General features: G+C 37.8%; 1 pseudogene; it reads left to right on the forward strand.

Annotated features, from left to right (window-relative positions):
- Nucleotides 1-17,860: 17,860 nt before the first annotated feature.
- Nucleotides 17,861-18,620, forward strand: LOC103945775 (annotated as a pseudogene).

An 18,620-nucleotide genomic window follows, 5' to 3' on the forward strand; every position in this document is an offset into this window, starting at 1 on the left:
CTCCAATTTATAAGCAACTGGGCCAATTCTCTCTGTGATTTTATAAGGGCTAACATATCGAGGACTTAACTTCCCTCGCTTACCAAATAGAACCACATCCTTCTAGAGCGACAATTTCAGAAAGATAAAATCATCAATCTCATACTCACGATCCCTAGAATGTCGGTCAGCGATGCTCTTCTGTTGATATTGTGCCGTCTTCAAATTCCTCTTTATCAACTAGAGGTTAGCATTAGTGGTGTTGATAATTTCTAGTTCCACTAACACCCGTTCACCGACTTCAATCCAGTACAGTGATGTCTAGCACGCCATTCCATACAATACTTCGAAAGATGCCATGCTGATGCTGTAGTGGCAATTGTTATTCTAGGCGAACCCGATCAATGACAAATAATTATCCCAAATACCCTTCAATTGGAAAACACACACCCTCAGCATGTCATCCAAAGTTTAGATCGTCCTCTTAGATTGACCATCAGTCTGTAGATGATAGGTAGTGTTGTACAAAAGTTGAGTATTCATGGTGTCATGGAACGCTCTCCAAAATCTGGAGTTGAATCTTGGATTTCTATTTGAAACATGTCATGGAACGCTCTCCAAAATCTGGAGGTGAATCTTGGATTTCTATTTGAAACAATGGTGACAGGTAGACCATGAAGTTTAACTATATTATCAACAAACAACTGTGCTAGCTTCTTCAATGTGTAATTCTGTCGAACTGGTAAGAAATGAGGAGTCTTAGTGAGCCTATCCACAATTACCCATATGCTATTAAACCTTGACCATGTGCTCAGTAATCCATACATAAAATCCACGGTGATATCCTCCCACTTCCAAGTTGGTATAGGGAGATTCTACATTAGCCCTTTTAGTCTTTGTCTATCTGACTTTCACTTGCTGGTAAATTATACATATCTTCACATACTCCGCAACATCCTATTTCATCCCATACTAATAGTAGAACGAACAAATAGTGTGATACAACTTAGTACTTCCCGGGTGCATGGCATACGCCGAAATGTGAGCTTCATCAAGAATTTCTTTTTTCACGACTTCATTGTTTTTAGGCACGAATAATCTATTTCCCATCAACAAGGCTCCATCTCTTCAGATCTTTAAATCTCGCCTCAATCCATTCTGTACATGTTCTTTTAGGTCTGCACACTGTTGATCGTGCTTTTGAGCTTCCCGAACTAGATCCACCAAAACAGGCCTAATTTGGAAGTGCTTCAACAATGCTCCTTGGGGATCTGACATCACCGCAACGCCAATTCCTCTAAGAGAAAACAATAACGGAACATGGATAGTTCGTAAGGAGGCAAACTGTTCATATGATTTCTGACTAAGAGCATCTGCTACAGCATTTACGTGACCAGGATGTTACTCAATAGTGCAATCGTAGTCACTAATGAGTTCCATCCACCTTCTCTGTCTTAAGTTCAACTTCTTCTGGGTGAAAACATACTTCAAGCTCTTGTGATTCGTAAAGATGCGGCATTTCTCGCCGTATAGGTAATGTCACCAAATTTTCAAAGAAAATACTACTGCTCCAAGTTCCAAATTATCAATGTGGTAATTTTTCTTATAAGGTTTGAGTTGCCTGGAAGCATAGGCGATGACTTTCCCATGCTGCATCAGAACATAACCCAAGCATGATAAGGATGCATTACTATAGATTTCAAACTCACCGCCATCGTCCGGAAAAGCAAGGATAAGGGTATGAATAAGTCGATGTTTAAGAAAAGTTCGTTTGTAATTTTCATTCCATTTGAATTTGACTCCCTTCCGGGTTAATTTAGTTAGAGGCAAGACAATCATATAGAAATCCTGCAAAAAGACTCAATAATAACTAGCTAGCCCAAGAAAACTCTTCACTTCTGTGACATTCTTCAATTGTTCCCACGTTGCCACTTTAGAAATCTTCTGAGGATCCACACAAATTCCCTCAGTAGAAACCACATGCCCAAGAAAACTAATCAGGCCTAGCTAAAGTTGACACTTACTAAACTTCGCATACAATTGATGTTTCCTCAACTTCTCCAATACTAACTTCAAATGTTTTATATGCTGGCATTACTTTTGGAATAAATCAAGATGTCATCAATAAATACAATCACAAACTGATCAAGATACGATTTGAAAACTCTGTTCATCAAATCCATGAAAGCTGCAGGTACATTCGTTAATCCAAAATGCATGACACGGAATTCATAGTGTTCAAACTGAGTGCGAAAAGCAGTCTTTAGTACATCTTCATTCCAGATCAGTAGCTGATGGTAATCCAAACGAAGATTGATCTTAGAGAATACCCGAGCACCCCTCAATTGATCAAACAAGTCATCAATATAAGGTAGGGGATGGCAGTTCTTCACTGTCACTCGATTAAGTTATCTATAGTCAATGCAAATAATATAGGAGCGGCCAATGGAGAGATGCTGGGTTAGATATAGCCATTATCCACAAGCTCATGAAGTTGAATCGTTAACTCGCTTAATTAAGTTGGTGTCATTCGATATAGTGCTAAAGAAATAGGGTTAGTACCTAGAAGTAAGTCGATGGTGAATTTAACTTCCTTTGCAGGTGGTAAACCTGGAAAATCTTCATAAAAGACATTGGTGAATTCATTCATCACTAGCACATCCCCAGCACATAGGGAAGGTTCGTCCTGTGTGACTACATGAGCCAAGAATCCCTCACAACCCTTTTGTAATAACTTTGTCGTCTTGAGGGCGGAAATAATATTATTTTAGAGAATCCTTCACTTACCCTGAAATGTGATTGCTAGTCATTCAGGCCGATCAAATGTCACCAATTTATCTTTACTATTGACATACACATTATGCTTGGATAGCCAATCCATTCCCAGAATGATATCGAACTCCACTAGTTTAAAAGGAATCAAATTTGCCTCCATAAGTTCCCTTTCAACTATAACTGGACAATCCCTAAATTCCCATTGTGCACAAAATAAATCTCCAGAGGCAATTGTATAAACATATTAAACCCAAGCAGTGTATATTGCGGGTTCACAACCCATGCAAATTGTGGAGATATAAATGAATATGTAGCACCTGGATCAATCAGAACTCGACCCAATGACCAAAAGCAAGTAACGTACATATGATAACTCTGAGATCCTGCTCTACCCGCTGAGTCATGGCATTGATATGTCCATGGGCCTGTCATCTTGAACCATCGTTACGACCTCCACGAGTTCTAACACCCTGATTATTATGGCTTGCTTAGTTACCCTGAGCATGACTTCCAGAAGCTGTACCAAAATACTGCGATTGTCTCTAAATAGGATTTTGAGTACTTAAACTACTACTTCCACCATAACCCGAACCAGAAGTAAAATATTCTCTGCTAGGCACCTAGTAAGGCAATTACGGGCATAGTGTCCAATGCCACCACACTTGAAACACGAGCTTGCATCTACAATGCATTCTCCCCGATGACGTCTATTACACAAACCGTGACCGCTGGATTGTAGTGACTAAAAGACTGTCTCGCCATCTCATTACCATATCCCTTACTGGAAGATCCCAACCCTGACCATAGTGTTTGAATGAAAATAAGTGTCTAAGCTGAAAGAAGAAGAAGAAGTGGAGGGCTCCTTCGTGCTCCGAGATCTGAAACCTCGACCATGCTGATTTTGATCTAAAGGTTGATTCTAGGTAACTCTGTTCCAATGTGACTGTTTAATCTTCAAAGCTGCCTGAATCATCTATCCATAGGATGCATAAGTTTATGGTGCCAAGAGTTCATAGATATTATCATTTAGAGCAATTTCAAGTTGTACCATCATCTTCCATAGGTTTCCATAGACCAAGAGGTGGTGTCTCACCAATCATCGAAAAATACTATCCAGCTTTGTAATCGATAAGTTGCCCTGGCGAAAATCCAAGAATTCCTGTCTTTTCTCAATTGGTATTCGGGGCTCAAAAAGTGTTTACTAAAAAGTCTTTTGAAAGTAGCCCAAGTTATCACCGAGTTAGGTGGCTAAGAGTCCTTCATCGATTTCCACCAAAATCTCGCATTACCCTAGAGAAAGTAACTTGCGGTCCTTGCCCACTCCGCCGCTGGGGTGTACATACCCTCCAAAGTGTCTTCCATTTTAGTAAGCCAATCCTCGGCCTCCTCACAAGCACCAACTATATTCAACTCAGTGACATCGTGACTCCGAGCAATTTCCATGTAAGTATGACTCTGCCTGTTATTCCTAGGGAAAGCATGTTGCAGAGCGAAAGTTAATTGTTGAATTCCACCCACCAAACCATAATGAGGCCAACGAGGCACATTCTTACCACGAGTATCCATGATTCTGATAAAAGGCAAACAAGATTTAGAAAGACAAAAGATTTTGTGGCTGTATGAAGGAATATGACGACCAAGTGGAAAGAATGAAGTCATAAGTATGCTCTGATACCAATCTGACACACCTCGATCCTGGTGTCTGAAAGACAACGGGATGGCCATGTGCTGGCCGATAACTAAGGGTGAAGCAAGCCATTTAATGAATGCATATGCTGAGAACATGTGAAACATACATATAATTTTTGTGTGTAACCACGCAATATAATATCCAAATACAAACCTTAACAAAATAATAGTAATAAGGTACTGATCAGTGATAAAAAGAGAATATTCAACAATCAACATACCAAAAGTGATAATGCATGAACATGTTCAGAGCGTACTACTAATTCGAAATACAAGTGGAAAGAATATTAGAAAGTGCAATTACAAGGGATGTCCTACGCAAAAAGGAGGACACAAATTCACTGATATGGGAATGCTTCATAGCTTAGGTCGTATGCCCCTTTCCTAGGTCATGAAAGGGGCACAAAACAAAACATGAATAGACCAAGTTTATATATATGTAATACTAAAACAATTATTCTTCAATGTACTTAGCCCCAATTTTAGAAAACTCATATAGCATAATAAGTAATAGGTTTTCTGAAAACCCTAGAATGCCATAAAACCTTCATAAAACATATATCGTATATAATGTGCTTAGTAGTGGTTTCACAATCGCCAGAAGGCACTATATCACCCGACCGAAGACATATATATCTTCTGCCCGAAGGCACTACATCGCATGCCTGAAAGCACATATATATATATATATATCCAATAAGTAAGCACATAAAATCCTGAACATAATCTTCCTAAAATATAGCTCATTGGAGATTAATAGCTCAAACATTATATCATAAATCATATTCATAAATATCTCAGTAATGTAAATTCGATAAAGCATGATATTTCATAAAGTGTAAATCCGATAACTCATAAACGTGATCACAAAATCATGTTTTTCATGTATACATTTCTAGTAATAAAAGCATACATTTTAGAATGGGTCCACTCACAGATACTTCATTACCAATTCGCCATTCAACAATAAGTAGGACAAAGTCACCTCAAATGACACACCTAAGCACAAAAGAGGACAATTTAGTAAACCCTGACAAGACGATTGAATTTGGGAAAACGAACGTAGTAATCGAATTCAGGAGTCAAAAAACCTAAAGGGGGTCCTCAAGTTCCCTCACGTGCCGTTGCACACATTGCCATGGGGGCGGCAGTCTAAAAGCTATGTGCTGCCACACATTGAGTTGAGTCGCAATAAAGTTGGCCAGAAAGTCAATGGTGCTGCCGTGGACAGTGGTGAAGCATAGTACCTCTAGGGAGGCATATGTGCTCCACGCACCGGCCACTGCTGCACCATGCACCCTCGAGTAGAGGCTACTCGCCTTCCTCGCGAGGCCTGACATTTAGCCGGTTTTAGGACAAACTTACCTGGCTCCGTTCGAGCTCGTTTCTCAACCATTTTTTATGTTTCGAAAGCTGAAATAAAGCTTGACATAAGGAGAAGAGACTCATATTTGGATGTTTCAAAAGCCAAGATGAAGCTTGACATGAGGAGAAGAGATTCATACCAAGTTGGGACCGAATGGTAGCCGGTGTTGGCGGCAAAGTCGCAGCCTTTTTTGAAAAATTGGGTAAGTTTTCCCGTTAGTTTCGTATGTCCAAACATCACCAAAACTTCTTAAAACTACTTCCAAACATACATCAAGACACGATATACAAGTTTTGGATGAGTTTCGAGGCTTACCTTCGCCGGAAAAACGAGAACTCACTGGAGAGATTTCGATGAACAGTGATGGTGCAGAGGAAAGGATAGGAAGTTTGGGGTGTTCTCGTTCGTTCTAAGTTCATGGTTTCACCAAGGCAAGAAATGGTGGTTTCCTTGTTGATGTTGTTGTTTTTGTGTGTGGTACCGTCGGGGAAGGTTGGTTCGAAGAGAGAATGAGAGGGCTAATAGGTAAGGGAGAGAGTTTTGAGAGAGAGAGAGAGAGAGATGTGACATATAAAGGAAAAGGGGAAGGGGGATGCATGGGTAAAAGGGAAAGAACAAGGGGACAAGGATCCAAATTAGGTCCCAATGGTTCCCAAATTAAGGTCACAAGAGACAAAACATGGAAGGCTCGAAAAACGTTCGACGTCTCAAAATGTAAAGTCTTCGTTATAACTCCAAATTCGAATCCGTTCATGCCCACGCGTTTGTGGCGATGAGTACAATAAGAATAAACTAAGAAAATTAGTCATACACGTTTCGACGAGGTGGTCAATGAAAGTCAACAATCTTGTCATGAGGGCATTTTAGTAAATTCACACTTTAATAATACAAAAATGTTAAAATTAAGGACGGGGTATCACAAAAGGAACGGGGAAGAGAGAGAAAGGGCGAAGGAGGATGAGCAATTGGCTATTGGTGATGGTAGAAGAAGTGGCATAGGATTAGAAAGAATGGAGAGAATGCTTAAGAATTCTTGTGTGTGTATTCCTCCCTACGCAATGCCTTTTTTAATAGAAGAAGAGGAGAAGATTAACTTGTCTTCCATGTAAATAAAATTCTATAGAAGATAATCTTAAAGCCAAATCTATCTAGGATTTACACAATTACAATTAAATAATATCCATAACATCCCCCTTGAGTGTGTAAATACTCAAGTAGATTCGCCATCGGGTAAAGTTTAGGAAATCGACTCATCAACACTGATATGGGAACACGCTAGTCTTAAATAAGGGAACTTGGTATGGAAATAAGCCTCACAAAACCTAGTTATGGTAAATCCAAATATGGAACAAAACTCATATTCTCATAAAAATGTGAGTTAACGCAAAGCCAATCTAAACGTTTATTGGACGTACACAAAGGTATGACCTGCTCAGGATGAGTGCCTCATTAAAATCTAGTTCAGTAACAAAAACCTAAGGGGAAAAATGCTCCTAATGGTAAGGAAAAAGTGTACATTAAGATTAAGCGAGTATACTTTAAGATACTCCTTCTAAGTTTGACATAATTCTAGAGAGGATTAACAATGTTACAACTCATAAAGTTTACGCATACCAATTCCTTGAACAAGCTTTTGGAAAGTAGTCTTCAGCAAATATTTGGTGAAGAGGTCAGCCGGGTTGTCCTGGGAACATATTTTCATGACTTCAATCTTCCAATGTTGTTGCTAATGAGAGAAAAGAACTTCGGCGCCATGTGTTTGGTGCTGTTTCCTTTAATATATCCCTTCCTGAGCAGTTTGATACATGTTGCGTTAACTTCATTGATCGTTGTAGGGATGTCAACGACGAAAATCTGTAGGTGCTTCGAATATATTCCATAATTGTTCTTAACGAGAAGCACTCCCAAGTTGCTTCATGTAGGGGATAATTTCAACAAGGTTCGAAGAAGTGGCAAATAAGGTCTATTTATAGACCTCTAAGATATTGTGGTGCTTCCAACAGTAAAGGCGTAGCCCGTTTGAGAATGTGCCTTGTATAAGTCAGATAAGTACCCTGCATTAGCATAATGAATAAGGATTGAATTAACTCGAGAACTGAGAGGGGCTACGGCTCTTCTTGATGATTCATATGGATAGAACAAACCAAAATCTATTGTACCTTTGAGGTAGTGGAAGATGTCTGTAACACATATCCAGTGTCTACATGTGGGCGCATGGCTGTATCTTGCCAAAAGATTGACAGCAAAGCCAATGTCCAGTCTAGTGCATTGAGCTAAGTACAACAAAGCGCCAATCGCACTTAGGTATAAAATTTTTGGCTCCCAAACCTCTTCATCATCCTCTTTAGGACAGAAATGATCTCATTTAGCATCTAGCAATCGAACAATAATAAGAGTACTCGAAGGCTTTGCTTTATCCTTATGAAAACGACGCAACACCTTATATGTGTAGTTTGATTGATGAATAAGAATTCCATCCGAACAATGCTTGATCTCTAGGCCAAAATGGTATTGAGTTTTCCTAAGATCTTTCATCTTGAACTTCGATTTTAGCTGCACGACAGTTTTCTCAAACTCTTCAAGATTCCCAATGAGATTCATGTCGTTGACATGGACTGTAGGAACCGCAAATCTGGAATGTGACTTCTTAATAAACACGTATAAGTATAGTTTCTATTCACATATCCCTAATTTAATACTCACTTAGATACTTATACCACACTTGTTCAAATTGTTTCAATTTGTAGAGTGAATGCCTCAATCAAATAAAGAGGGTGTTCCATTTTGTAGAACTGTTTAATCCAGTCAATGTAAGTCCTTCAAGAACTTTCATATAGATTTTCGTATCAAGATCCTTGTATAGATATGTGGTTACCATGTCCATGAGCTACATATCTAGTTTTTCAAAAACTGCTAAACTCATAAGTTAACGGATGGTAATGACGTCCATTACAGGAGAGTTGTCACCTCGTAATCATTCTCTAGGCATTGAGAGAAGACTTATGCCACAAGGCATGCCTTATATCGCATCTTTTTATACTCTCATTACACTTCCTTAAAAAAACCAACTTGTAGCCAACGGGTTTCACATGTGGAATTCTTCGTGTTTACAGTTTCACAATTGAATGGAGTTCAACGTTGACATTCATCAAAGAAACGTGGTTCAATGTCATCGCTCATCATGATCTTAGTAGCTACTGCATATGCTAATGCATTGTCAACTAGCATCTCATTTCTATTCCAAACATCATCTAAGCTAGCATAGTAGACCAAAATCTCTCGGTTCTCTGAAAGCGGATCCATTTATTTCAAGACACTTTTGTAAAATAGAATATCTTCACAATTTCGTAAAATAGAATATCCTTACACTTTCGTAAAATAGAATATCTTCATGCTTTGGTTCGAATGAGTAGGCAATAATCGGATTCACTCCAGTTTCACTAGCTTGTGTTATGGTTTTCCTTTTCTGGGGTTGTGAATCCTTTAAACGAATAGGTTTGCCACTTTTTTGGGTAGGAGTAGATGATTGGCTAGCCGCCAATGTGCTTGGATCAACCACGTTAGTGGTGTCCAATCCTTCTGGGATAAAGTTCCGACTTATGTTAGGTATATCTATCTTTGCAGGCACGTTTGCAGTTGGTATATGTGATGTTGCCATTAGGATTCTTCGCACTTCAGTTTTAGACTATGCAGTATAAGGATCTAAATGAGACATAGTGTGAGTCATACCCGATAATTCGCGTTGTTCTTTATGAATGTTGATGTTCCTATCTCCTCCTAAAGATGGAAATACCGGCTCATAAAAATGACAATTAGCGAAATGATCGATAAAGAGATCGCTTGTCAAAGGTTTTATGTAATGAATGATTGAAGAAGAATCATAACCGACGTAGATTCCCATCCTTCTCTGAAGACCCATTTTCATATATAAAGGTGGCTTAATCAGCACATAGACTGCACAACCAAAGACGCGCAGATGCTATACGTTGGGCTCGTATCCAGTTACCAACTGAAGTGCCAAATAAGGTTAGGTTGTGAAGGGTCTCAGGTGGACCAACATAGCTATGTGAAGTATTGCATAGCCCTAGGCAACGATCAGGAGCTGATTACATATGACCAAGTATGAAAAATCATTTGAATGAGCTTAATGAAAGCTTTGCTAGGCCATTTTGGGTATGAACATGGAGTACAAGGTGTTTAACTTCAATCATAACAGACACATAATAGTCATCAAAGGTTTTCGATGTGAGTTCTCTAGCGTTATCCAGTCGAATCAACTTAATCAGATAATCAGGATGGTGAGAACGTAACTTGATAATCTGAGCAAACAATTTGGAGAATACAATGTTTCAGTGGACAAAAGACACACGTGTAACCAACGCGTAAAAGCATTAGCCAATACCATAAAGTATCTAAATGGTCCATAAGATTGTTTTTAGTTCACAAATGCCCCTTCTGAATCCTTTGTAGAAAAAGGGAGGATCCGATTGGATCTTGTCATAGGAAGGTTGCGTGATGAGCTTTCCTATGAAGCAATTTTGGCATGCAAAGTCCCACTGGCTTTTGCCTAATCCTTAAGTTAGGGGTGCTCATGAGTAGAGGTGAGGATACGGTGTATCACAACTTGTCTAGGGTGTGCAATCCTAGAGATAGAGCCGACTACATAGTGGGTTTCTCTAGTGTGGATGGTTGTAGTATACAATTCATTCACAAGGCACTTCATCTTCTCTAAAATACACTTCTAGCTATATTCATAGGAAATGATGTACAAAAATTCCACTCCATTTTCTACAGAGGTTTTAGTATGATAATTAATATCTCGACTGTTTTTAAAACTCAACAACATTCTTTCGAAACATAGAGAATAAAGAGCCTCTGTAATGGTCAATTTAGTGCCATTGGACAACAATATATAGGCATGTCTGTATCCTTCAATCGGGTTTGGATGAGCTTGAGAGGGTCTTCAGAGGTGTATTTATAGGTACAAAGTTAGCAAAATAAATGCATTCACGCAAAATGGTTTGTGTGGTTACACTATCTGCCAAACAACTAACTTCCCCACTAGTGATACCAAATAATAAATTAATTGCATTGGTCACAAGTATAAATATATTCGAAACAAAAAACCATTCATTCTTCAAGAAAATAATCCATAAAACTTAATATCCAAATTTAAAACAAACATCAACAAATTATCCAAAAATAAAGGAAATTGTTCACAATTAAAACCAAAAAAAACATAGGGGAGGTTCGGCTACATAGGTAATTTGGTCCCAAGGGGTGAAACTCGGTCAATATTGTGGGCCTATATCTAAGATTTTATTCTTCCATCGAAGTAGAAGCTTCCTGAAAGTCAGAAACCTCCATCTTTGTATCCTCCAGTTCCACCACTTAAGCAAAGTTTAATTCAAACTTCTCACGACGAGAATGATACTCAAGTACGATCTTAGTGGGATCTCGGCAAACATAGTACCAATGGTTCTTCGCACCATAACGGTAGCACATATCCGCATATACGGTTTCAAGTGTTTTGCCCTTGTTCCTGAAATTTAAGGCCTTGGGAACGAGGTTAAAATGCTTTAGGGCTCTATTTCCTCCCTTGGAAAGGCCTTTAGTCTGTTGACCTTGGGCATGCGGCTTCTGGCTGTGCCTATGCTTAGAACGGCAGTTCGGACGTTGTTTCTCGCTAATGTGTGTTTCAGGCATAGCGATCGAGCCATTAAGTCGAGCTTGATGATTTTTCATCAACACCTATTTTGCTTTTTAGCAAGAAGTAAAACATAAATCAAATCCAAAAACTTGGCAAACTTATGTATCTTATATGGTTGCTGAGAACAATATTGCTGGCATTGAACTAAAGCCTACACAGGGCTAGAAAACAAAACAAATAAGGCCCATGCCCAAAAATAGGCTGAGACAGTGGCGAGCTGAGTTGGTAGGAAGGTAGCAAGCTTTCTACTAGTGTTAGGCTGCAGGAAGTAGGCCCATAAGAAGAGTAGAAGGCAGAGGCCCATGAAGGGGCAATCTGTTACTTCACAGTGTAGGGGAACACCAAAGCCAAAGGCATATGTTGCAGGCCGAGGGTGACAGAAGCCTAACTGGGCTTTTTGGGTGCAAGCCGAAGGAACTGAAGCCCAAAGTAGGCTTAGGTTCTAGTCCAAGAATTCCTCAGCATCGCTAGGTGTGGTCACCGGGAAAAAAGGTCAGCGCCGTCACTTCAGTCGGTCGTGTTCTAGTGGGAACCAAGGTTCAATGGGAACCACATATTGTAAGATCCTAAGATGGGTGACCCACTGGGAAGTTCTCGTGTGAGTTTCTAGAAACAAAATCGTAAGGGTGTGGTCGGGGCCCAAAGCAGACAATATCGTGCTACGATCGAGTCAGGCCAGGGATGTGGTGGGGGCCTAGGCCAGGTTGTGACAATTTAGTATCAGAGCCTAACCCTGGCCATCGTGTGTCAACGAGGACGTCGAGCCCCTAAGGGGGGTGGATTGTAAAATCCCATATCGCCTAAGGGAGTGGATCATGTAAGCCTTATATGTACATTCCCATCTCTACCTAGAACGAGGCCTTTTGGGAGCTCACTGGCTTCGGGTTCCATCGGAACTCCGAAGTTAAGCGAGTTGGGGGCGAGAGCATTCCCAGGATGGGTGACCCACTGGGAAGTTCTCATGTGAGTTCCCAGAAACAAAATCGTGAGGGCATGGTCGGGGCCCAAAGTGGACAATATCGTGCTACAATGGAGTCGAGCCTGAGATATGGTGAGTGCTCGGGCCGAGATGTGACACATATATTGACAAAGAGGGTGATTCTTGATGTATAAAAACCAAAACCCTAGAAAATTGAAATTGGAATTTCAAAATATCTGATGAGATTCAAAGGAATCTCGGCTATAGCTCATCGAGTATGACTACAGGTCATCGGAGACGGCTGGTTTTCACCAAAAAATGGTGAACTATGGTAGTTTGGTTTTAGCTTCAGGCGAGCCCATGATGATGATAACGACGCCAAATTGGCATCATGTTTCTGCGTTTAGGCTTAGTGGTTGGCTCAGCGACGCGGTTTGAAGCCACTGCTCGCTAGGGTTTATTGGAAAACCTAATTTAATATATTGTTTTTGTTTTCAATTCATAATATCAATTCACATAATAGTAATATTATGAATATAATGAATGCACAATTTATGCATAATTTAAAATTCGTAAAATGTAAAGTTGGGTTATATACATTTATGGTGAAGGTTCATGCAATCAAAGGCTGAAAAAATATCAAGGTAAACACTGTTGTTTTGGAAGAACCTGTATTGCTAAACTAGTTTGTAGCAAAAATTCCTCTTCAGATTCCGTAGCGCAACGTAGTTGCATGCTGATAACATGTTGTGGTTTATAATTAATTGAGGGAAATAGAGGGGTGAGACAACAGAGAGAGTGGAGAGATTGTAGAATGCTTAGGGATTCTTTTGTGTGTATTCCTCCCTATGCAGTCCCTTTATTTATAGTAGAAGAAGAGAAAGAATTAACTTGTCCTCCAAGTAAATACAATCCTATAGGGAAAGAATAACTAGAGTAATAGGTAATCTAGAAATCAAATTTATCTAGGATTTGCACAATCACAATTAAAGAATATCCATAACAATTATATGTCTTTATACCAATTTTGTCATTTTAGATCAAAAAAAAAATTTAATTCATTAATTTTGTAATAAAGGTAGATTATGAAAAAAAAAAAAAAAAAAAGTGTAATATAATTAATCTGTGTTATAGGTAAACCATGAACAAAACCTATGATATATGTAGGTAAACAATTAAACAAATATAATACCTATAAACGAGATATGAAACCTAACTAAGAGATACAAAAGCATAATATACCTACTAACAAGACACACTAATCAGTGATACAGGTTGATTATAAAAAATAAAATAAAAAAAAATCTTTCATATAGGTAGATAAATACAATTAACCTGGGATATAGATTGTTGATAAAAATTTAAAATAAATCTATAAATGAGGTTTAAAGCAGAAATAATAAGAACAAGAAACGAAAAGAAAAAAAAAAGGACTAGTTAAAGAGATAATTAGGAAGAAATTAAGTTTTATAGTAAATCTTATCAATAAATTTAGTACCTAAAACCCTAAACATTTTAGTGTCATTTTAAAATGGTCTCATCCTTTTTAAACAATCCAAACAAGTTCCCAACCTATTAAACATGTCACATCTGTTAAATTAAGTAGGGCTTACTTTGTCTCTAAAATCAATAAAAGGTCATGGAAGCATAGTTTCCATCTAGAACTGTCACCACCACCCCATTAAGCCATCACCTCAAAATCCAACCAAAACCAGAAACTCCACCCTCAACTTAAGCCGCCAACATCGAGAAGTAGGTCAAGGAAGTTGCTAAAATTGTATAGATTGTCATGATGTCACCACCACCATTTTCACCACCTACAAAGAACTTTACGAGCAGAGAATCGGGGGATTGCGGAAATCACATAAGCAGAAACAAGTTCCCTTCTTACAACTAACCAATTATGTTGTTATAATGGATGCTAATTGTTATGCTGAGAAGAACGAATTACGGTTAAGCCCCATTAAATAATTACGTACGAATTCTTTAAGGGGCATTTAGATTTGACTTAAAAAAAAAAACATGATTTTAGGTTAAGTTTAGTATTATCTTTTCTCCATTTTTATTATTTTATACTTATTTTATAAATTTTTTTAATCTATTTTCATAAATCTTCTGATTCCAATAAGTCTACTTAATATCTTTTAACAAAAAATAAAAAAAAAAACTAAGTATATTAACACAAATCCATATGCAGAACATGTGATCCTAACTCAAGTTACAAATATATGAATGTATATTATACCTATAAGAGAGATATAAAACCTAACTAAAAGTTATGAAAACATTATAAAACAGAATATGTCATAAAGGTAGATAAATACAATTAACATATGATATAGATTGATTATAAAAATTAAAAATAAAATCTATAAATGGAGTTTAAAGCAGGACGAAGAACAAAAAATAACAAATAAAAGTAGAAATAATTAAAGAGATATTTAGGAAGAAATTTCATTTTTATAATAAATCTTATCATTAATGATAATTATTGAAAAGAAACTAATCCTAAACTTGGATTGGACTTATTTTAATAAATTGAAACCTTCTTAATATTGGCTCAATTGGACTTATATCAAATTTTCCCTTATAATTTTCTAAGAAGTTATAGGAAGTAATTTTCAAACTCACTTTTAATCCTCACGCACTCCTCCATTCTTTTAGTCTGATTGAGTCAATCACAAAAATGCTACTCTTACTATTTGTACTATCATTTACACCATCTCTATTAAAGAGATATAACTCACATGTGTTGATAGGTCATACCTCTATTAAAGAGATTGTATAAATAGTGGTAAATGTAGCATTGCTAGTCAAACTAAGCAAAATCAACAATAAGAAATAAACTGAAGAATGCAGAAGGACACAATGGACTTGTCAACCTCTTTTTAAGAATGTTAATCATGTCCCAAATTTACCAATTGCCTTTACTCTATTAAACGAGACGGTTTAATTGTCATATTAGGGTTTTAGGGTTTAGGATTCGTCCAACCCCTTCTCAACTGCTCATCATATGCTTTGCATATAGGCAGGTACAGTTTATTTGATTAAACTGGATATCCAATTTGAAATTGTATTTTTCAATTTTAATGTTTTTTTTAATATATACTAAAAGGATGTCTTGGATCCATCATTGTGTAACAAAGTTGTTCATGTATTATTTGGTCGCAAGATTGTTACGTTGGTTATCATAATTTATACGTTAAATCAGTCATACGTACTTGATGATAGGCCTTACGTTAGAAAGATAAGCAAGTTAGATGTTAACATCATCCACGCAACAACCCAACAAGGCAACAATGTTGTAATTCGACCAGTTCATTTAAATACATTGTTACGAGGACCCCATCATATATACTTGATGCAACTACATAAATTGTGAGAATTAATATATAATCCTATATAATCTTTTTGAAGAAGTGTGATATTCATTCTTTGGATCCTTGGATAAATGACATTAGATATGAAAAATTGCAATAATGCATAACCAAACTAGAGTAATGAGTAATACTTCAAACACTTCGTTGAAAATTCAGTTCACCAGAAATGGCAATATTAAAAGGATCACTAAAATTGCTAAATTTTGTGTTACATGGAGATCACGTGAGAACAAAACTTTAAAATATTCATATTGGAATATGGAGTGCGATACCCATTAGTCTAACCACATCATCTAATCACCGTCATGACTCCAAGACACCAAGTGAAATAAATCAACAAATCAAAGCGTCTCCATTGTGGCACACACATAGGTTTGGAAGAAACTCCTATTAATCCCAAATGTACTGCAAAGTGGTTGTGTGTGTGACTCAAAAGATGACGACTATCTTAACGACTACAACGTTTTAAGGTGACAATTCCCTACCATAAACGCAAGAGGAATGAGAAAGAGAGAAGAGACCAAAATAATTCCGGAAGAAGGAATACTATTGAACCTACGGCCAATGTCGAGCCCCGCGATACAAAATTTTCTTTGAATCTTTCCTTCCATTTTTCACCTTAATGTCGATTGTCATAAGTTTTTGGCATAAATTAGCATCGTAACTCTTGAATTATGGCCAACCAGTAGGGTTGGGCATGGTTCGGTTTGACACCAAAAATATAATTGAACCAATTAGCATTTAATTAGTGGTTCTGTTGAACTCAGTTTTGATCAAATATCACCAATGACCCGAGCCAAATCAAATCATTGTTAATCGGTTTGTTCGGTTGGTTTAAGCCTATTCTAATACATAAATAAATAAAGCCCAATCATTTCAAGAATTTTAATCTTCCAAACATTCACACATCTCACATTCCCAATTCGATCAAAAGATTAAGTTTTTCAAAACATAAAATTTTTATCAAGTCAAATAGAAGCAAGTTTCAATTAAATGAAATATCGAACTAGCAAACGATACATATACCTTCAAAACAAACATAAAATACATATAAATATCCTAATTATTAATAGGTAATAGGTTCTAAAAGATGCTAGCCGCTAATTGGACGGTAGGTTAGGGCTAAGGGCCTAGCAGGATTAAAGTAAATATATTATATATTGTATAAACAAGTGTCTGCTTATACTAAAAATATACATACTTTCACCAGGATACATAAATTACAAAATAAAATGCCATATAGATAATAAAGTATTAGAACATGATGAAAACATGGGGAACAGACAGATAATGTGTGTTATCTAAGTATTCAACAAGTCTCTTACAATTCATTAAAATAATAAAATGCAAAATGAAAGTTATCTATTTTCTGTCTAAGTGAGAGTCGTAACCTAAAAGGGTGCCTATGCAGGTCTAGGCGGGTTATGTAGGCACCTAGGGGGTTTAGGCAGGCGCCTGAACATTTTTAGTTGCCCTTTCATAATTTTCAAACGCCTAATCGGGACGGTGGTCAACTCACTTAGGCACCAGTAGGTAGAGATTTTAGAACATTTCATTACAACTTATAATATGCTAAGACTTATACTATGTTTATGGTAAAACCTCCTAAAAAACCTACAATAATTAACATGTGTAAACTGAATAAATTAATAATTAAAAAATAGTCGGTTTAGTCAAACCAAACCAAACTAAAAATAATCGGTTTGGTTCAGTTTGATGCCCAAAACACAAGAGCTAAAACATAATAAGAGCAAGCAATCATAAATCTTAGGGTAATTCTTAGTTATTATACTAAAATATTTTGGTTTTCAACATTTCATACATCAAGTTTTTTCACCCCAATCTGGACAATGACTAGGCGCCATGCCAATCTTGGGCCCATGTGGACATTAAAAATTGAAAATTAAAAATTAAAAAAATAAATAAACCCAACAAACCCAGCATACAGACTAGCATTTCCAACAAACCTAACGCTTACCCTTCTCTCTCCTATCTCCCTCAAACAATCTCACCCTATCACTCTAAAACTCAAATCACCAAAAATGGCAACCTCTCTCACAATTTCGAGGCTCCTCACAGCCCCCAAATCTTTCACTTTCTCCATAGGCATTGCCGTACCCAAAACATCTATCTTCTCACCCAAATCCATCTCCTCCAAAATCTCCTACACCCCTCTCCCCCAGCCAGAAACCTTCATCCACTTCTCCATCGCCACCTCTAAACTTATCTCTGCGACCATCGCCGTAAGTAAAAATCTTCCTGAAGTTACCCTTGCCCACCTCGATGCCATTGGGGACGTCCAAACCCCTAACTGTTTCCAACCTCACCAACTCCAAGAAGGCAATCATTTTTGCCACCCCGGACGCCTTCACCCCAACCTTCTCCCAAAAGCGCATCCTAGGATTCGTGGAGTAGCTAGCAGAGCTTAAGGCGAAATGAGTTGAGACCATTACCTGCATTGCAGTCAACGACATCTTTGTGATCAAGACGTGGAAGGAGAATCTCAACATCGACGACTATGTGTTGCTGCTGTTCGATGAGAACAACAATTCCATGAGGGCGATCTAGGCAAAGCTCGATTTGAGCGATAAGCTATTGGGGCTAGGCGTCTGGTCCAAAAGGTCCTCACTTTTGTTGAAGGATGGATTTGTTAAAGGCTGCAAACGACAGCGCGCGTGCGAGCAGTGGGGTTGTGGTAAAGTTTTGAAAGAAATCAAGGATCATATTTTTTTGGGTGTAGGGTCTCTAGTAACCACAAGATCCTCTCCAGATCCTTTTGGTGAGAATCCTAGAGATCCATGA

Source organism: the organism of the source record quoted next, unplaced genomic scaffold (assembly GCF_019419815.1).
Source record: "Pyrus x bretschneideri cultivar Hongxiangsu unplaced genomic scaffold, Pyrus_bretschneideri_v1 Contig18, whole genome shotgun sequence".
Taxonomy (NCBI): domain Eukaryota; kingdom Viridiplantae; phylum Streptophyta; class Magnoliopsida; order Rosales; family Rosaceae; genus Pyrus; species Pyrus x bretschneideri.